This window comes from Macaca thibetana, chromosome 19, assembly GCF_024542745.1.
Source record: "Macaca thibetana thibetana isolate TM-01 chromosome 19, ASM2454274v1, whole genome shotgun sequence".
In the NCBI taxonomy this organism is placed as follows: domain Eukaryota; kingdom Metazoa; phylum Chordata; class Mammalia; order Primates; family Cercopithecidae; genus Macaca; species Macaca thibetana.
Genome location: NC_065596.1, coordinates 46,309,142 through 46,330,491, shown reverse-complemented (window position 1 = coordinate 46,330,491; position 21,350 = coordinate 46,309,142). Strand labels below are relative to the sequence as shown.

The following is a 21,350-nucleotide window of genomic DNA, read 5'->3' as shown; positions in this document are numbered from 1 at the left end:
CCTAAGGCGCTGTCTGACTCTGGCCCCCCCGAGGCCTGGGGATTCCCTCACCCGCCCCACCCACCATCACTTACACCAATATTGACGGTTAATGCCGTGTCGCCACCGTGTTCAACACTCAGCGCGGCTAATTGTTTTGACTGGGAATCGGCAAGGCGATTAAACGCCATCGATTTTGCCCTGCGCGCTGCATCGATTTTTAAATTTCCTATTGATCCTGGCCCTAAATCTCCTTAACCAAGACCTCACCGTGGAGATGACAGCCGCTGATTAGCTCCAGGGCGGGGGCTGGGGGGAAGCAGCCCCTGGGCGGGGAGCAACCCCAGCTCCTCCCTCCCTCCAGGGCCCAGGGGTTCTGGTCCCCTTCTGCCCCTGAAGATGAAGGCCCAGGGAGAGACAGGACAGATGGAAGAGGAAGTGGGGAGACCCTTGGCCCTTTTTACTCCCCTTTTGCTTCTTGTTTGGGCTTTTCCCTGGTCTCTCTGCCCCAGCTTCTTTCATTCCTCTCTGTCTATGTCTCCCCATCTCTTCTCTTTCTCTCTCCCCTTCCTTCTCAGTCCATCTTTTTCTCTGTCCTCCTCCACCTCTTGAACTCTGGTGCCTCCCTTAATTCCTCACTCCTCCTTCCTGCAGGGCTGTGGAGAGGCTCAGCAAACCCTCTTTGGGGATGGGCCTCCTGACCTCTTGCCTACCTCTCTGTTCTCTCCATCTTGTACACAGGAGGTAGAAGGACCTTTCCAAAGGCAAACTGGATTGTATCCGTCTCCCTCTCCCTCTCCAACGAAGCCCTGGCTGCTTGGACCAGGCACTTGAGGCCCTGCAAGGAGCAGCCCCTGCAATCTAGAAGCCTCGTCTGTCCCCAGTTCTCTTACTGAACCCTGGACAGGCAAAGTCCTGGCATTCTCGTTCCTTGCACTTGGTTCTTTCTCTGACTAAAATTTGTCTTCCAGGTTTGGCTTGGGTGTTATTTCCTCCCTAAGTCTTCTGTGATCTCATCCAGGATGCCCGCAGCACCCTCTGCTTATTCCAGCGTGTTGGCATTGGCTCTTCCTTCTGTCTCCTCAACTTGCCTGTGAGCCCCATAATAGAACAGAGACCTTGTCTAATTCATCTCTGTCCCCTGCCACCCTTGATTCAGAGCCAGAGAAGCCTCGATATTTGTTGATGAACTAAATGCACAAATGAATGGACAAATGTACAAGTCAGAAATATCATTATGACTTTTATTTTTAATCTCCCCACAGCACAGAGGAACTTAATAATGAGTAACCCTTTCAAATTTCTGTCTCATTTTATCCTCCTAGCAGTCCTTTGAGATACACAGTTTAATCAATTAATTCCTCCATCCACCCACCCATTCACTCTGTCATCCGTTATGCACTAATTGAGCATCTCAAATTTGCCAGGCCCTCTGCCAACCACAAAAGCTACAAGACACAGTCCCTGCACTTTAAGAAGCTTCCAGTCTGATGGGAAAAACGATGTTCCACAGTGGCAGGTACCAGTATGCCCATCTATGAGATGGGGACACTGAGACTCAGATGCCAGAAGTGACCACTGAAGGCAACAAGTGGCTCACTGGACCTGAGTCCCAGGCACCTGACTCCACAGTTCGCCAACTGCAGCTCCTGATGATGTGACAGGAGGAGGGTTCCTCCACTGGAGGAATGCGGAATCCCGCATGAGGATGAGACGAATTCTCCAGGATGTTGACTGCATTCTCCTCTCTCTCCAGGTTCTCGACTGGACCGGGTTGGTGGCCTGAATGTATTAGCTTCGCTGCGTCTGCCCAAGAGGTAAGGACCACGGCCTCAGAGTTTTGCTTATTGATGCACCTTCTGTTTTCTCACAGAAGTCTCTGCTTTCCCATTCTCGTCTCTGGACTCACCCTGGGTGTGTTGCTGTTCTTCTCCACTCTGCCCACCCAGAGGTTAGAATGTGACTGCTCTGTTTTCACGCTCCACGCATCCTGTGGCTTTCGGGCCAAACCAGTGGTTCTTGGTGTTGGTAACTGTGGGTGTTTCTGCTGATGAGTGTTAGGGCTCAGTAGGAGAGAGATAGGGGTAACTCGGTGGCTCAGATCACAGCTTTGGGGTCAAACCTATGTTCGAATCTCTTTTCCTGACTTCGTGGGACTTGGGAAAGTTGGAGCCTCCATTTCCTTATCTGTAAGTAGGAATACTAATAGAACCCACCTGAAGTGCCATCCTGAGAGCAAAAGGAGATAGAGGAAGAAGAACAGGTGGCTGAGTGATCCTGGGCATGGCTCAGTTTCCCCATATGTCAAAGGAAGGTAATTAATAGCATTTGCCACATGGAGGTGACGTGAAGATGAAAGTACTTATTCACTGGAATCGTGTAGCTGGAGAAGTGGGAGCTCAAAATATGGCTGGAAGCGTTCCCCTGAACAAAGAAGATTTTATGAAGCCCCTCCCTGAAGCCTACTGAGACTCCCAGGTAGAAGCCGTAGTTCTGCTGCTCACCTCTGTGGGAAGCAGGAGCTCTGGCCATTTGCCCTGGTGTTTGCTCCAGCTGGCTTGGTGAGGTCTTGGCAATGAGCATCTAGGGAGGAGGGTGGACAGGTCTTCTGGGGTGGGACAGCCCTCTTCTGCCACCCCTGTTCCCACCAGAGAAGTTTAACCCACAGGTCTCAGGACCCTGGGGAGGCCTCTGGGTGCCCTTGAAGGACTCCTACCCAGGAGTCCTCTGCTGTACCAGGAATCACAGACCTATTTTAAGAAGCAGATGGAAGCTGTAGCCCAGGGTTTACAACCCAGTATTGTAGGGACTGTGATGGACTGAAAAATGCATGAGGTCGGGGACTGCTTTTTAGCTCCTCTGACTGTTCTCATGCACAGATGCAACCTTGACTTGCCAGGGTTTCTGATTTTTCAAAAGAAGCCAGAATCCCAGACTTGTGTGTGAAGTCTTCCAACCTTTAAATGTTGGCAACTAATGCAAAACTTCCAAAATCTCCTTGTGGTCCAAACCACATGTTTCAGGCAACCTTTGGCCCATAGATACCAAGTTTCGCAACAGTATAGAGCTTCTCCTAGGAAAACACATCCCTACATATACCCAGTTGTGCTACACTTTGGGATGATCACAGACCCCCTGAAGCTCATTCATGGACCCCTGTTATCGCTGAGAGTATTCGTTCCAGGATGTGTCATTTCTCTAGTGTGCTTTCTCCAGGGAACTGAAGTTGCAGCTTTTCCAGGAATCCTCACATCCTTGAAAAGAGAGTCAAGGAGTTTCCAGGTTGCAGAATTAGTTTGGGAGCTAGAGACTGGCTTTGAGGAATGTCTGAAAGTTAGGCTGAAGTAACAGAGGGGTTTAATTATGTTTCCAGTTGGTAGAGGTTACAGTTAGGTCTATGATTTCAGTTATTTGTCTTCAAATAGGTGTTCATTAAATATCCATGATTTCACGGACATGTGGGTGACTGATTGGTAACTAGTAACAGGGCCGGTACATTCCAGTGAGGAAACTGATATTTATTAGAGGCCACCTTTGTGCGAGGGCCTGTTTTGGGCACTTTGCTTTTAATCCTCACTGCAACCCTGTGAAGTGGGCGTTGGCACCTGTTACAAGAGAAAGAAACTGAGGCACAGAGCGTGAAGGCAACTTGCCTAAGGCCACCCAACATGTAAGCAGTAGAGTCAGAATTTGAACCTGGGTTTGCCTGACCTTAAAACTCTCATTCTTTTACCTCACCAAAACCCACCCTAGTTTTTGGTATCTCCACAGTGCGGCAAATTTTTGTACTTTGGGAGTGAATTTGATTTCGGACACCACCTGAAGTCTGATTTAGCAGCAGCTCTGATGAATTTAGCAATGATAATACTGGGGCCACTTGTTGGTCTTTCAGTAGAAACTGGAGACAATTATACACTAGAGAGACGCTTTGCTGATGGAGTTTGTAAACTGGCCTTGAAGGCTGTTGCCAAAATATCAGATGGTTCAAGAAAAAGTTCAGCCTCCTGAGGAGACATCTTTGAAGGAAGCCATACTCTTTTAGGTGTATAGTTTTGTTACGAAACAACTACAATAAACATCGCCCCCACCTGCTCTGTCTTTCCTTTATAGCCACACTTGGAAGGTGAGTGATGCCCCAAACATGTCTGGAGGCCCTCAATGCTCTGTGTGGGAGCTGGAGCTCCAGGATGAGCGAGAGATCCCCTCCCAGCCCTGGGGTCGTGGTTGCCTCTGCTGCCCGCACTCCCATGTGACTCCCCCTCCTCCTCTCCCTTCTGGCCCTTCCTCCAAATCTCTTCCCACCCATGCCAGGGCCTTCTCTCCACTCTGGGTTGACTTTACTTCTCTACCTCCTCAGCTCTCCATCTAAGGCTCCTCAACTCTGAGGGCCTTTCCTGACCCCTGGGCCGGATGACGCCTCCTTTTCCCTCCTGAGCACTATCACCATATCTGATTATATTCTGTATGTTTAATGTCTGCCCCCAGAAGCCACTGGGCAAAAGGACCTCTCTGTTTGTCTAACACGTCTGTCTACACTCAGTCCCTGGCACAGTGTAAGTGCTCAGCAAGCGTGAGTTGAATGAATAAATAAGTGAGCAAACAGACACATCAGCGCAGATCCATCCATTTATTCCTTCAACCAACATTTTCTGGGATTCCTTGTGTACTAGGCCTCGTGCCACCATCTGGAGATACAGAGAGGCGGCAGACCCATGTGGCCTTTGAGGGGCTTTCAGGCTGGTGGGGGCTCAGGCACAGACACCACCAACCTGAACCAGGGGACTGCAGGATGCTGGGTTAGGGGAGAGAGGGATAGACTGGTCGGCCTAGGGGGTCCTCAGGAAGTCTTTGGGGGTAAGGAGAGAACTCCTGAAAGGTAAGGAGAAGCCGAGGGCTAAATTATGTTTCGGGTGGATGGGAAGGGGTGTGGACTGACTGGGTTCCTACTCACTATTGGGGACTGTGGATGCTGACCTGGCCTCAGAGTCCTCACAGCCAGCTACAGTCCCCTGGGCATCTGGTGCCCTCCAAGTGCCAGGGCAGGAGCAGGGCTGTGGTACTACTTTGTCTCTCCTTCCCTTCTGTCCTTCCATCCTTCCATAAAAAGACACAACGGACTTCAATGTGGAGTGGTCCCAGGGCTACAGAGGTAACTCAGACATAAGCAGCAGGGATGTGCCCCAGGGTGCTGGCACACCCCGAGGGGAGTCCTGAATGCCTCGGAAGCAGAAGCTTCGCTCTAGGTGAGCGGCTTTCATCCTGGGCTGGTGAGGTGATGTGGAAGGAACAGAACTCAGGGCTGCATGAGGAGGATGTTTAGCCGCACATGAGGACATTCTCCCACGGCCAAGAGTGTAGGTGTGGCAGGGGGCTGCCCTGGGGTCGGAGGCGCAGGCCTTAAGGGCAGTTCAGGTTCCGCAGACAAGCCGAAGAAGCCAGGGGGTGACGTCAGGGACTTGTCCGCATGCCCCAGGCCCAGTCTGCCTCCTTCTGAATTGCACCCCTGGGAGCTTTGGCTAGGGGAATAGGGTGTGTGCTGTTCCAGATGTGGCTTGAAGGATGACTGGGCTGGGACAGAGCTTCAGTGTAGAGGCCGCTCTGGGATGCTGGTGGGCTATGACTGTGGGGTGGGACCCATAGGGTGGTCTGTAAATGGCAGCTGTGTGATCTGGGTAGTGGGCAGGGGCACTACTCGCTGGATGTGGAGTCCAGATGTGAGGGTCTGTTTACCACTCTGGGGTGCTGGGAGGTGGCAAGAGATTGCTTGATCCTTTTGGCTGCCTGTGCTCTGTCACTGGGTGGGTGGAGACAGCTGTGGACTGGGAATATTTGTCAGCCATGGGGTGGGGATTATAGATGCGTAGGAGGTAAAAATGGCTTGCATCTCTGAGCTAGTTCGGGGACCAGTGGGTCCCTGGAATCCCTGACAGTCCCACAGCAAATGAAGGTCAAGTAGCCACCATCCTAGTAAGCATGGAGCCCCAGGTGCCGAGAGCAGGCACTTGGCTCTGACTTCAAATAGAGAGACATTCCTCGGGGCTCTTCGAAGCACTGGTGAGGGCTGGTAGGCAGAGAGAAGGCCTCAGAGAACAGCCCTGGATGTTTTCAGCTGTGCTTGTTAGAAATCTTGATGCGTGCCCCACCCCCACCCTGCAGTTGTTGGGCTCACGCTGCCCTACCGGGTCTCTGCTCCTGGCTTTCCTTCCTTTCCTCTTCCTCTCCCTTTGGCTCCAGCCCCAGCATCATCTTTCTTCTTTTTCTCGGTCTTCATTATAGGTCTTGGCCTCTCCATTCCTCCCTGGTCACCTCCTTTTTCTCTGAGCTGGATCTCTGTGTTGAGTGTTGCCTGTGGGCTGAGCCTTAGCTTTTGTCTCCAGAGAGAGCCACACTGAGATCTGGAGATTGGGGAGATCCAGAGATCGGGCCTGGTATGGGTACGAGGCAGGGGAGGAAAGAGAGGAGGAAAAAAGGTGATTGAGGGAAAAACAAGAAAGGAAGTATTTACCCACTCCTGGCACTCCAGGACAGCTTGAGGTCCTTTACACAGTGATCCACCTTTGCGTTTCTCAGACTCTCAAGCAATCCTCCTGCCCCAGCCTCCCATGTAGCTGGGACTACAGGCTAGGACCACTGTGCCCAACCTTGCTTTTCTTGGGGATGAGGTGGATAGGAGGGCCAGAGGGATTGTCTAAGAAAGGGGAATCCAGAATACACCAGATGGGAGTGGAGGGAGAGGAAGACCCAGAGAGCAAGCACAGAGAAACACAGAGAGGGGAATGGAACAATGGAGAGGAGCAAAGAGGAAGAGGGAACAGCAGAAAAGTCAGAGGCAGGAAAGCAGAGTGAGGGACTCAGAGACAGAAAGGAACAGAGAGAAAGAGGGAGCGTGCTTGTGAGCTGAGTGAGTGAGAGTGCTTCAGAGAAAGATGAAGGCAGCTGGGATGAAGGCAGGGGACAATAAGAAAGAAAAAAACAGTTCGGGGCAGCTGCAGCTGAGGCAGGTGGGCAGGACTGTGGGGCAGGAAGGAAGGACCTCACACCTGGCCCCTACCCCCCAAGCTGGCCATGCCTGGCAGAGTACGAGGAAATTGGCCAAGGCTCTGGTGTGTGTGGACTGTGTGTGGAGGGTGAGGTGGTGGTGTGTGGTAAGGAGGAATGTACTGCTCTCTCTGCCCCTGTGATCAGGTCCCAGTTGGCTCTGGCTGGTCCCTGAAGCTACCTGAGATCATCCCTGTCCATTCATCCTGTCCCCTCCCCACCCTGGCTCACAGGGACTCAGAGGAACATGGAAAAGGCTTGAGCATCCCTGACTTCTGGCCTGGGGAATGGGGAGAAAGGGGTGTGTGTGTGTGTGTGTGTGTGTGTGTGTGTGTGTGTGTGAGAGAGAGAGAGAGAGAGAGAGAGGTCACTTTGGACATGGTCCCCTTTCAGCTTCTCTCTAGCTTTGCCATCTCAGAGTCTCTAGTGCGTTACCAACTCCCCTCCACCACTATCTGCCGTCTGCCTTTTATCTCTCTGGTCTCCTTTCTGTCTCTCACTCTCACTCAGCCTTTCTGTTCCTCTCTGTGCATTGCCCCCTTTCTAGTTCTCCCTGCCTCTGGCCCCCGTTCTCTCTTTATCTGCATCTTCTCTCTGTGTGGCTCCATCACTGGGTTTTCCGCTCTGTTGTGTGCTCTTTCTCTGTTTCTCTCTCTGTCTCTCCAGTCTCTGTCTCTGTGTCTCTCTGTCGTGCTCTCTGCCTTTGCCCTTCCTCTGCTCTTTTTCTCTGCCTTTGCCTCCTGGTTTTGGTGTCTGTGTCCCTTCTAGTCTCTTTCATCTTCTGTCTCTGCTTCTCTGTGCGTCTCTCTGTGTGTCCCTCTGTCTCTCACTCTGCCATTCTCTTTCTCTTGTCGTCTCTCGGGGTCTCTGGCTGTCCATCCCTGCCTCTGTGTGTGTCTCTCTCGCTCCCCCTCCCTGCCCCCCCTTTTTTTCCTGTTTCTAACACCCACACTCACATCCTACCTCTGGAGTAATTGCTTTTGTCTGGGTTGGACTGGACTTGTGGTGGGGGGAGGGCGGGGGGAGCGGCTGGCGCTGGGGGGGTTGGGAGGGACGGAGGTCGCTTGGTGGAGTTGAGGTGGCATCCACCAAAGCAGGGGTGTTGAGGAGCAGAGCTACAGCCTGCCCAAGGTGTGGGGGGGTGGGGGCCTGGGCCCATCCTGGCAGGGGTCTGGGGTCTCTGGCAGGGAAGGGAAAGAAGGCAGGCAGGCCCTGACATTGGGATTTGGAGATGATGTAGTGATAAAACAGGCTAGCCAGTGTCTCCGTGGCAGCCCCTGCTGCCTCGCCACCCTCCCCCACTCAGAGACTCAGAGTTGTAGCCTCTACACACACACACCCTGCCATGTACACCGAGTCACCATGACACACACAGGGACACACCCAGAGCCTCCAGCCCACTTGTGGAAACACAGTCGACCATCGGCACACAGGGACACACAACATCACATAGACACACAGAGAAACCACATGGACTCTCCGACATTCATGAGGAGAATGCGCTTCCAGTACACACAGAGACCACCGCGCAGATCCCTGAAGCACACACAGCTGCCCACAGGCACAGGCACGGGTCCACACGGGACCCATGGAGGCTCGCGCATAGCAGCATCGGTGCTCAGACACACTCTGGCAGGGGCACGTGCACGCCAACACACACAGGCTTCCAAGAGCACATGGGAACACACAGCTACCCCATTAACTGGGGACAGAGGAGACAGATCCCTGAGGTGCTCCTGGGATACATCCCCAAGGGACAGACAGAGACATAGGGATACCCAGGGTCAAGGAAACACTCATGGAAGTGCATACACAGCCACCCAGTGCTCCTGGGACACATCCATGAACTCATGGTCACACACAGACATGACTCAAGGGCCAAGACGCTCGGGTATGTGCAGTCCCAGAGTCTCCCAGCAGAGCCTGAGGACACATGCACACCCTGCGTCCATGGCAGCTTGCACACCACAGACCTCTCGCTGGAACCTCCTGTCCGAAGCCACACAAGCCTCCCACCCCCACCACACATGTGCAGGCCAGACCCTGGGGTGAGGCCAAGGCAGCTTCTACCCATAGGGACCCAAAGGCGGGGCAGCCGGCAGCTCTGTGGGTAGGCGCAGGCTGGCCTGAGGGGTCGCCCCACTGTTCTTTGCGTCCATTCACCGTAGGCTACTCCAGCACCCCCCAGACTTTCCCCTGCCTCACGGACTCAGGACAGTGTCTCTCTGGACCCGCAGGTGCCCCCTGCCCACCTCCCAGAGCTCTGTCCGTCACACACCTTCAAAGGGCCCCATCTACCTGAGCTGCTCCCAATTGAGGGGATGCCTGCTTTCTCCCAGGGGGCTTGTCCCTCAATTTATCCCAGCCCCCTACCTGAAACTGTGGCCCCCATCCCCATCTGCTTCCTTGCCCACTCCCATACTCACCCCCTCTCCCGGCTGTCCAAGCTCTCAGCCTCCCTAAGCTCTCCTGCTGTAGGGGAGTGGTGGGGGGTGCCTGGCCCCTCAGAGGCCTGGGTAAGGGGTACATGATGGTGGGGGACCTGGGTGCGGCTCCAGGAAAAGGAAGCAAGGCAAGCAAGGGAGAGAGAGAGAGGCAGAGGCAGGCAGCCAGCCAGCCGGCTTTATATCCCTGCCGTATTGATCCACCATGTCACAGCCCCGGTCGATAGCCAGCCGAGAAAGAGAGAGGGAGAGAAGGGAGGGGAGGTTTGGGGGAGGGCAGCCGGGACCCCTATAGTCCTTGGCCCATCTGGGGCCTTCTTGGCAGGCTGTGGGGGCATGTGTGAGCCCATCCCACCCCCTCCAAAAGAGGCCCGCCTTATCCTCCCCCTCTTCCTCTTGGCTGCGGCCCGCTCAGCCAAGAGCCACCTCAGCCTTCATAGGAGAATTTAAGTACAGAAGATCTGCCTGTTTCCTTCTGTCTCTTTGGAGGCTCCTTATCCCTGTGGGCATGGGGGCTCACAGCTGTTCATTGCCTCAGCTACCCTTTGCGCCCCACAGTTGGGCTTTGTGGATGGGAGGCCCTGACGCAGTGTTATGGGTGGATTGTGACCAACCAGAGTGTGAATCCTCCTCCTTCCCTGTGGCCATGGGCCACATTTTCCCAAAGGGGAAAACTGAAGGCTTCTTCCCCAGCCACCACGAGCCAGGTACTCAGGAGCACCCTGTCTATGTTGGTTTCCCGCCCTTTCCGACGGACGTTAAGTTTCTTCCCACAGCTGTGCCAGGCCAGTGCTCGAGGTCACATTTAGACATTTTTTCTGGCTTCCTCCCCTGCCCACTGGCTTAAGAGAGGAGAACACTTAGCCGCATTTTTTCCTCAGCCTCCTCTTCCCTCTCCATAGAACCTTCTACCATCTGCCCCCACCAAACCTCCCCTGACCTGGGTGGGGAACGGCAGGAAAGGAAGACGTCTTCTCTTAGTAGGAAGAGAAGTGAGGGGCGAGACTCTGGGACAGCGCTGAGAACCCTGGGCCTGGGCTGTCTCGCCTCTCTGGGCCTCAGTTTCCCCCCACCCCCATCCGACCCTGCCCAAGCTGGAAGGTCTGTATGGCTCTGAGATCCGTAGGGATTGGTGCAGATGGGAGGCAGGGCCATCCAGAGGGTGAGCACAGGGCCAGAGGGGTGCCTGTTGCCCCTCCCTCAGCCAGGACTGCCCGGGTCCCAGGTGCGTCCCCCCAGCCCCCAACTCCCCAGGGCTCCAGTTCTTTGTCTGTCCAGATCCTCCTCTCCTCCCAGCCCAGCCTCCGAGAGGTTGAGGAATCACCTTAGCCTTGACCCGAAGGGGAGGGCAGAGGAGGGGCAGGCGGCCCCCACCCCCGCCTTCTGCCCATGGCCATCCCCACAGCCCCTCTCCTCCCCGCTTCCCTGAGTACCAGGCCATCCCGCCAGCATCAGGCCGATGCTCCCTTTGTTAGGAAGGGGGAGGGGAAAGAGACAAGCTGAGGGGACGTGGCCTGACCCCCGACCTCTCCCCCTCCCTCCTCCCATCTGGGTCCCCAGGGGCTCAGAGCCCCCTTGACGGACAGTTCTGACCATCAGCCAAATGGCTCCAGGACTGAGCAGGGGGCCAGGTAGGGGGGAGGGGAGGAAGGCCTGGCCAGGGCCCTCAGCCCACCACGGATATTTGTGTGTGGGTGCTCTGAGGTTGGAAGGAGGCCCCTAGGAGGGGTGGCAGGGGGAGATGGGCACCCACAGAAGACAGGCTTTAGGAGGAACCTGGTTGGATTGGGGGATACAGAAGCAAAGTGGGACTCATCCCAGAGCCAGCAGTTCTGGGCACCCTGTGGATAGGGGCCTGGCCCAGGCAGATGCCCCCACCCCGCCCCCACCCGGCCTGCGGCATTGGGAGTGCAGTGAGTTTTAAAAAAAATTAAAAGAAAGAAAAAAAAAACAGGAGCAGGAGAAGCTGGGGGAAAAAATATATAAGAAAAAATATAATAAGAACTAAGCGGTGGCTGCAGGAGAGAGAAAGGGCAGGAGGCGGGGAGGGGGGTGCAGGGGGGAGGGCGGCTCGGGCCCTGGTCGCTGCGAAGGCCGGCCGCCGGCCTCTGCGCTGAGCCCTCCGCGTCCCCCCTGCCGGCCCCCTCCAGCCCCGATCGATCCAGTTTCTTGGCAATAAAGCATTTTTATTGTCAGCTGCCCTGAATGCCAAATGTGAGCCTGGTCCTGCTCCCCCCCACAACCTGCTTCCTCGCCACCCCTCCCCCAGCCCTCTCTACCCCCTCCCCTGCCATTCCCCCCACCGCAGGATCAGCATCGTCCATCACCAAGACCCCCTCCTCTTCCTCCTCATCCATGTCAGCTGCAGTGCCCGCACATCTTCAATAATCCACTAAGCCCTCCACCCCCCATCTAGGCCTCTGTGCTCCCTTCCCTAACCCCAAACCTGCAGAGGAGCAGAAAGGTGGTCACGGGATGGGTGGTCTTGGGGGGCACAAGGATGGGTAGGAGGAGGTATGGGAGGGTGTTGGGGTCGCCAGGCAGGGAGACGATGGCCACAGGTTGAGGGAGGCATTGGCCAAAGTCAGGATAGCCAAAGCCTGTCCCTTAGCAGCCAGCAAGGGACAAGAACAGTAGGGTGTCTGTGGGGACCAGTGCCTGGAGAGGGGAGACAGGCTGCAGCCCCTCTGCCCCTGGTTACAGCACTTCAGCTCTCAGTCCCCCAGGACCTGTCTCTGCTCCTTCCACACTGAACTTGGCCCTTTTCTTTGGGAGGCAGCTGGGTGTAGGAGAAGAGAGAGGGCCGGGAGCTGGACACCTTCCCATGCATCAGTCTCAGCTCTGCCCAGAGCAGTCCCTTCAGGGATGGGGATGACACCACACACCCTGCTGGACTGCTAGTGTGAGGGGCAGAGGAGAGGGTGTTGGGAAGCAATTTACAGAAGGCCCTGGTGGCCCCATGTCAGCTTGCTCTTTCCCCTCCCTCCCTTTTTCTTTTCTCTCCTGTTTTCTTTGTCTCTCTTTCTGCTGTTCTCTGTCTCTGCCTCTTTATCTGCATCTTCCTGTCTCTGTCTCTCTGTTTCACTCTGACTCTCTTTCCTTTATTGCTGCCTCTCCCTCCAGGGATTTAAAAACCTCCATATACTTCTCTGTTCTACCTTGATAGTCCCCAGTTACTCTTTCCCTGCACCCCTCTTTTCTCTGTCCTGCTGCATGCTTTTCACTCTGTCTTTTTCTACCCTGCTTGCGCCCCACATCCCTTGTCTGGCTCCATCTCTCTTGGTTCATCTCCCCTCCCACAGCCATAGAAAGAAGCGGAGGCTCAGGTCCTTGGAACATCAGCAGAACATGCAGAAAAAGGGTCTTAAGCCCCTCTTCTTTCTCTTGGCAGTGTCAGTGCCTAGGGGAGTTCAAACAAGTCTACTGGGAACTGAGGGGTGGGGCCTGTCTGTCTGCCACAGACGAGCTGTGTGGCTTTGCTCAAGTCATGCCGGCCCTGAGCCTTGGTTTCCCCTGAAAAGCGAGCTGCTCCAAGGGTGTTTACAGCCTCCCCTGTGGATTATATTGCCTCGAAAGCCCAGGGTCCTCTGTATCCTAGGGAGGGAGTTCAGGGCAGGATCTTCACGCTGGGAAACATGGTTGCCCCTCTTCTCACCTTCTCATGGTGTCTTGGGAAGGTGAAGCTGCAGACGTGGGCAGGTCTAGGGTGCCGAGATTTTTCCTGTCGGTCTGGGCGGGAGAGAGGCCCGACCAGGTCATGCTTTAAGGAATATGGGGCGTGGATTCAATACGCCTGGGTCCATGTCCATTGTCAGCTCCCCAGAGCAGGGGCCGTGACATCACTGGTCCCTGATACATTGCTTGCCACACATATGGGGTTCAAGGGACATTTGTGGAGCAAGTGAGGAAGAACCCGTGCAACAGTATGGGCTGGGGCGGGGCCGGGCCGGTTGGGGAGGAGTAAGTCCTGAGTAGGAGGCACAGTGGGAGGAGCAGAGGGGTTCAGACATCTTTGGGTTGAATTGAGGAGAAGTTGACAGATGGAGGCATTTGGAGGAGGAGGAGGATCTCAGGATGACCCTGGGTGTCCTTTCCAAGCCTCTCTCCTTCACCTAGGACCAGTCACCTCCACCTCACACCAACAAGCTCTGCATTAGTGCAGCTTTCACAGTTCCCCACCTCTGGCCTCACAGCTACCTGGTTTGCGGAGGGCAGTGAGGATCTCTGTGTTAGAGAGATCCCTCTGACATAGGAGATCAGCATTTGTGTTTCAAAGGTGTGTGCAGACCCACGTATTTACCCACATGCTATGTGCTTGCTTATGCCTGAAACAGTGCTTACTTTTCACCAGTTATGAATTTTTTGGCATTACCATCAAACAAAAGTTTTCCAAGTAGTACAAGGCCTTCCTAATAGAAGACAGAAAGGCCCCTCTGGGCCATGTGGGAAAGGCCAGGGTGTGAGCATAAGAACTAGGCGTCAGCTGGGCCAGGGCTGGGTGGGTCTTGGGTTGGAGATGAGGTTGGCAGAATCAGCTGAGGAGTATAGGATTCGGGCCAAAGCCAGGAAACCTGGAAAGAGGTGAGGGCTTTGGGGGTGAAGGATGAAGAAGGGGGCAAGAGATCAGGGGATGCTTCTCCTGCAATGACCATTTCACCACCTCCCTGGCTGCCTGAGGAAGGGCCACCTGGACAGGGGCTGCTCTTTGGAGTTCAGAACATGTACAGGTTTCCCACTGCCTGCCTTGAGAAGGCAACTGGGCACAGATTTGGGAGTCCCTTTCCATCTGGCTCCGGCTGCCCCTCCTGTGAGTCCTCTCTGACTGACCGCTAGCCTCTTATCATCCTTCGCTCATGCTGTTCCCTCACTGGAAGCGGAACCATTCTGGCAGCTGCTTATGGACTGCCTTCTGTGTGCCCGGCTCTCAACCTGTGCTCCTGCTGACCTCCGACCACCCTAGGCTGTAGGCATTTTCATTATTCCCACTTTGCAGATGGGGACATTGAGCCTCAGAGAAGGGAAGTGACTTGCCCAAGGTCTCTAGACAGTGAGAGGCAGAGCCAGGACTGTGATTCTGGCTGGCCCTCTGCATTGATTCCATTCATGTTTGTCAACAGCCCACTGCTAGGGGTCAAGCTCTGTTGGAGATGCTCGGGAAACTTGCCTGCCTTGGTGTGAGGGGTACAAATCCCGGCTCTTCCACGGACCCACCATGACACCCCGGGAAGGGGGCTCCTCATGTCTGAGCCTTATTTCCTCCTCTGGGTCATAACTACTACCTCATAGGGGTCAGGGAAAGGGGAAATACAAAACGCAGTGTCACCTGACAAATGGCCATGCCCCTTCCTGTTGTTCTTCTCCTCTCTGACTCCTGCCCATCCTCTAGGTTCCAGGTCTTTTAAACTTTTATATTTGTAGAGCACTTTTTCCCAACGCACTGTCAATATTCATTGACTATTTGGATCCTCACCACTAACTTTTAAAGGAGGAATTATTATCTTTTTTTTTTTTTTTTTTTTTGAGACGGAGTCTCGCTCTGTCGCCCAGGCTGGAGTGCAGTGGCCGGATCTCAGCTCACTGCAAGCTCCGCCTCCCGGGTTCGGGCCATTCTCCTGTCTCAGCCTCCTGAGTAGCTGGGACTACAGGCGCCCGCCACCTCGCCCGGCTAGTTTTTTGTATTTTTTAGTAGAGATGGGGTTTCACCGTGTTAGCCAGGATGGTCTCGATCTCCTGACCTAGTGATCCGCCCGTCTCGGCCTCCCAAAGTGCTGGGATTACAGGCTTGAGCCACCGCGCCCGGCCGGAATTATTATCTTGATTTTATAGAAGTGGAAACTGAGGCTTTGAAGACTTAAGTACTCTGCCTCAGGTGCTTGTCCCTATGCAGGATCCACTTAATTCATTCATTCCACGTGTCTGTTGAGCACCCACTATGTGCCCGGCATTTGTTGGGCACTAAATATGTAGCAGGAAGCAGAACCAGCACAGCGTATTTTCATGGAGTTGACAACTAGAGAAGATGCAGATCTTTCAGTGTAAACATCAATCAAATACAAAATCAGAAACTGATAAGTCTGTCCCAAAGAATAGACTAGAATAGGGAGCCAGGAGAGAGGGCAAGGTATTTAAGCCAAACCTTAAAAGACGGGTAGGATTTAACGGGGCAAAGAACACAGGAGAAGTGTTCCAGGCAGAGGGAATGGCACATGCAAAGGGCCTGGGGTTGCAAAGAGTGTGGTTTAAAGAACAGAGAGGAGACAGCACGGCTTGGAGCAGGGTAGGCAAAGAGGAGAGTGATGGGGGAAGAGATGAGAGGTGTCAGCAGGGGTGGGATGACATAGGACTTTATAGGTCGGGTTAAAGCGATTGAGTTTTATTCCCAAATGCATGGGAAGCCCCTGGAGAATCTTAAGCAAGGGAGTGACACCACCTAAATTACGTTTTAGAAGGGCCCTCTCTGGGGGCCGGTGGGGGAGATGAGACTATCTGAGACAGTCATGGAAGAAGGGATACCTTCGGGGAGGAGACCACTGAAGTCACTCAGGCCAGGGGGGGTGGTGGCCTGGACTGCAGTGGGAGGAGTGGAGGAACCAGAGAGAGCTTTTGCTTTTGGAATTGGTGACAATATCAAGGCTCGAAGAAGTGGAGAGCAGAGAGTAAGAGTCTGACCCTTCCAAACCTGAGCTTTTCCTCTTACCAGGTCAGGTGCTACTTTTTCCCTAGGAGGCTGCGGGAAGCCTCCATGAGGCAGGTGCCTGCATTGCTTCTATTTAGTGTTCTCCATGTGAACCCTAAAGTGCCTGGTTGGCACTGAGAAGTTTGTTGCCAGACGGGGATCTTGCACAGATGTGAATGAGGGGCCTTCCCTGAGGAGACTTCATGGAGGAGGTGAGCTCTGAGTAAGGTGGTGTAGGGAGCGAGTAGATTTGAAGGTGTTGGCTCCTCTCACAGCTGGTCTTTCTGTGTGAGCTTGGAGAATCTGCTAGGGCCCCACAAAGTAGGGCTGGGGAGCATTGTGCAATCTGCATCCCAGAGTTGTCGTGACTCAAGGTGGGCAGGTGACGTGAAGGCACTCAGTGAATGGTTCAATATGAACCATATTGGCAGAAGGCCGTAACTGGGGACAGGGATGGGAGACGCATAAATGTCTCAGACAGCAAAGCCCAGGTCCAAGTCCAGTGTTTCCTGCTGAGCCAATGGGGCAAAGTGGGCAAGGGTTTGAGGGAGAGGAAGAGAACAGTGGATGGCAATGTGAACTTTGGAGTCCGACTGCCTGGGTGCCAATCTCAGTTCCATCTGTGTCTCCAGCCAAATGATTTAACTTTGCTAGGCATCAGTGTTTTCCTCTGTAAAATGGGGATGTTAACGATGCTTTTTTGTAGAGTATTGAGAAGATTCAGTGAGAAAATGCTTCTAAATATTAATGTAGGTGGAGGGCTTCTCTTTAACTTGTCTAAAGCCGAACTCTTTTTTTTTTTAGACAGAGTCTCGCTTTGTCACCCAGGCTGGAGTGCAGTGGTACAATCTTAGCTCACTGCAACCCCCACCTCCCGGGTTTAAGTGATTCTCCTGCCTCAGCCTCCCGAGTAGCTGGAATTACAGGTGTGTGCCACCATGCCCAGCTAATTTTGGTATTTTTAGTAGAGACGGGTTTCACTATGTTGGTAAGGCTGGTCTTGGACTCCTGACCTCAAGCAATCCACCCACCTCGGCCTCCCAAAGTGTTGGGATTACAGGCATGAGTCACTGTGCCCGGCCTAAAGCAGGACTCTTGATTCCCTTTTCCAAGTTTCTCCAGGAGCTTGTGTCCATCTCAGTAAATGGTTGTCACACCAACAACCTAGACTTCCTCCTTGATCCCTCACTTTCCTTCAAATGTCCAGAGCTCAGAGTTTGCGTCAATGATGACAGGCACTGTATCTCATGTGATCTGGGCCAATACAGTTCTGTTAAGTTAAACTCCTCTGAATCAATGTAGAGCACGTTCTGTAGGCAGGGCCCTCTGTGGATGCTGTTCAGGGTCCACACAGTTCTGAGAAAGGCACAGAGAGGTTGAGTGGCTTGCTCAAAGTCACACAGCTAGGACTCAGAAGTCTTTGCAGAGGCTGAAAGAGGCCAAGGCCACTTCTAATTCTTGAGCCTCCTAGTGTACTAAGGATGGAGGAATACTGAAATGGAATTACAGACCTGTGCTTTTATCAATGACAACAATAAAATACCACATTAACTAATATTTATAAGATCATTTCAGGATTTATTAAAACAAAATTCATAGTATCTTACAGGTGGTGTGGTCTGTCAGTGTCACTCAACTGTAAAGTAGAAAATACACATCTTGTTTTAATTTCATCCCCTTAGGAATGTGACACACGGGCCAAGTGACACATAGGCCACACCTAGCCCTGCAGCTGGGACCTAACTACCTATTTATGTGACTCCAAATTTGACACCTTTTCAGCCATCCTCAGTTGCTTTTGCAGAGAGGCAAGAGACCCAGGACCTCACAGACTTTGGAGGAAGAGAAACATGCATGTGATCAGTGTAACAGCAAGGCCTGGGGCAAGGGGAGCTGGGCTCTGGAATCGGCCTGCCCATGACTGACTCTGGGCAACTCTTTGCCCTCTCTGACCCACCTTGGGGTGCTCCTCTGAAAAGGGGGCGGATAATAACAGCCCCTGCTTTAGTGGATTGTTGGGAAGATGCCAAAAGATGATGCAAAGAATGCACGTAACACATGCCTGCACAGAGCAGGTGCCATGTAGCTGCTCTTGTTACTTAGTAGAATAGTGGGATGGTCTAGGGGCCCGGGGCATCGAGGCTTGAGAGCTCCCCAGGAGCATGGCCAAGCTGAGCCACCCTGTGTCCCCAGCTCCTGGCACAAGGTCTGGAACAGTGGGCCCTCCCTAAAGATGTGGAACTGAATGGTGTGGAAGAGGCTGTTGCCCAGGCTGAGCAGGAGTGGAGCACCAGGGGAGGACCAGGGAGCTGAGTGGAGTACCTGGCCTTTGCCTTCTTCTCCTGCCTTGTGAGGCCAGGCGGGTGCTCCCATTAGCTCCCTTTTGCAGGGTGTGGAGGTCATTGCCCCTTTGTCAGCTTCTTCTTCAACGAATCAATACCAAACACCTCCTGGGTTGCAGGTGCTGGAGACACAGCAGTGAACAGGACAGACACAGGCTAGTATGATTATTATCATGGTTCTAATCGGAATGGTGAATGTGGATTCACATTAACTCATTATTAAAAAGAAGTAAAACAATAAGTGAATGGATAGAGAAAGAGGGCTCTGTCCAGCCCAGTGACGGGAGTATGCCATGAACCAAGGATTATGATTAATCCAATTTTGTGCACCTGGGATCCTTCTAAAAGACAGGATGAGACATAACGGGACACACGTGCTCCCTGTGCTGGCATAAACATTCAGGTTGGGGGAAAAGAGGTGATAAACAAGCGTGTGAGATGAAGCTTGAAGGTGAGACAGCAAAAAGTGTTAGAAAAAAGTGCAGCCTGGTAGAGGACATAGTGATGAGAAGTGCCATGTGAGGCAGGATATCAAAAGGCCTCTCTGTGGAGGGGGTGTTTAAGTGTAATTCTGGAATAAGTAAGGGGATGAGCTATAGGAACACCTGGGGAAGGACTGCACCAGGCAGGAGGAAGGGCAAGAGCAAAAGTCCTGAGGCAAGAAGAAGTGCAAGTGTGGATTGCAGGAACAGAAAGGCAGCCAGCTTGGAGGAAGTGAGTGAAGAGGGTGGGGAGAGAGGAGTTGAGGCAGGCAGGGGCCATTCAGAATGAGGCATCTTGAAGCCGGCTCGCTTTGCTGGCCATCTCTGTGGCCTCCCAGGCTTGGGTCGTTAGTACCCTGGACAGCGGCCTTGGCCCTTCTGAGCGCTTGCCAAGATGGGCGCTCCCTACTGAACACACAACTTATATTAAGTCTGTTTCTGGGCAGTGAAATGGGGATAGGGAAACATGATATCGCAGTGATCAGCCCCTGCCCACAGGAAGCATACAGTCATTGGACAAGACGTTAATGTACAGTTTAATGAATTTTTTCTTTTTTTTTGAGGCAGAGTCTTGCTTTGTTGCCCAGGGTGGAATGCAGCAGTGTGATCTCGGCTCACTGCAACCTCTGACCCCCGGGTTCAAGCCTCAGCCTCCCAAGTAGCTGGGATTACAGGCATGCACCACCACACCCAGCTAATTTTTTGTATTTTTAGCAGAGACAGGATTTCACCATGTTGGCCAGGCTGGTCTCAAACTCCTGGCTTCAAGTGACCCAGCCTCATCCTCCCAAAGTACTGGCATTACAGGCGTGAGCCACCACACCTGGTCAGTTTAATGAATCTTGATCGAGTGAACATCTGTGCATTCACCACTTGGGTGGAGATGTCAAGAGCACCCAGAAACCCCACCCCGTGTGACCCTTTCCAAACATACTGCTTCCTCCCTGCTGGAGGTAACTACAATTCTCACTTTTGGGATCATGATTTATTTGATTTTCTGCATGTGTATCATTTGATATGTTCTAATTTTAATAATTAAAAAAAATGAGTACAGGCCAGGCACAGTGGCTCATGCCTGAAACCCTAGCAGGTAGGGAGGCTGAAGGAGGAGGAGCACTTGAGCCCAGGAGTTCAAGACCAGCCCATGCAACATGTTGAAATCCCGTCTCTACCAAAAAGTACAAAAATTAGCCGGGTGTGGTAGCATGTGCCTGTAGTCCGAGCTACTCAGGAGGCTGAGGTGAGAGGATTGCTTGCTGGGAGGTGGCGGTTGCAGTGAGCTGAGATTGCACCACTGCACTCCAGCCTGGTTGACAAAGTGAGATGACCCTGTCTCAAAAACAAAAACAAACAAAAAACCCCCAAACCCCAACCCCCCCACCAAAAAACAAGTACAATCTCATTATAAAAACTAAAGTGATGGCCGGGCATGGTGGTTCACACCTGGAATCCCAGCACTTTGGGAGGCCGAGGCAGGAGGATCACGAGGTCAGGAAATTGAGACCATCCTGGCTAACACGGTGAAACCCCATCTCTACTGAAAATACAAAAAATTAGCCAGGTGTGGTGGCATGCGCCTATAATCCCAGCTATTCGGGAGGCTGAGGCAGGAGAATCCCTTGAACCTGGGAGGCAGAGGTTGCAGTGAGCTGAGATCACGCCACTACGCTCCAGCCTGGGCGACAGAGTGAGACTCCATCTCAAAACAAACAAACAAGCAAAAACTGAATTTATTACAGAAGAGGTTATAATTAATTACCTTCCAGACCATTTTTTCTGCATTGGCTTAATACTTGTGCACCCATAGAAAAGATATAGTTTTTAAAAATAGATGTATGTGTTTCACATCAATGATATAAAATTGGATAAATTGTTCTGCAACTTGCCTTTTCACTCAACCGTGTCTTGGAGAACTTTTCATGTCCGCACCCATAGATCAGTCTCATTGTCTTTCATAACTGCAAAGTATTCCTGAGTATGAATGTATTATAATTTACTTAGCCACTGTCCTATTGGTGGCATCTAGACTGTTTGTTATTTTTCTCAACCTCAAATCATGATGTAGTTAGTGAACATGTTTGTTCTTAGGGCATGGTGGCAAGTATTTAAGATTAATTAAGTTCCTGGCCAGGCATGGTGGCTCTTGCCTGTAATCCCAGCACTTCGGGAGGCCAAGGCAGGCGGATCACTTGAGGTTGGGAGTTCGAGACCAGCCTGACCAACATGGAGAAACTCCATCTCTACTAAAAATACAAAATTAGCCAGGCGTGGTGGTGCATGCCTGTAATCCCAGCTACTCGGGAGGCTGAGGCAGGAGAATCGCTTGAACCCAGGAGGCAGAGGTTGCAGTGAGCCAAGATTGTGCCATTGTACTCCAGCCTGGGCAACA

The 21,350-nt window shown here is 52.9% G+C and overlaps 2 protein-coding genes across 2 annotated transcripts in view; both read left to right on the top strand.

Moving 5' to 3' along the window:
* Positions 1-1,734: 1,734 nt before the first annotated feature.
* The window catches only part of POU2F2 (POU class 2 homeobox 2), a 75,822-nt gene continuing 56,206 nt past the window's right edge, over positions 1,735-21,350 (top strand). Inside the window, exon 1 of the mRNA XM_050768435.1 lies at positions 1,735-1,796. The gene's annotated coding sequence lies outside the window, so the exon portion shown is untranslated. The remainder of the gene's footprint in view (positions 1,797-21,350) is intronic.
* Positions 13,229-21,350, top strand: part of ATP1A3 (ATPase Na+/K+ transporting subunit alpha 3) — a 193,556-nt gene continuing 185,434 nt past the window's right edge. Inside the window, exon 1 of the mRNA XM_050768413.1 lies at positions 13,229-13,239. The gene's annotated coding sequence lies outside the window, so the exon portion shown is untranslated. The remainder of the gene's footprint in view (positions 13,240-21,350) is intronic.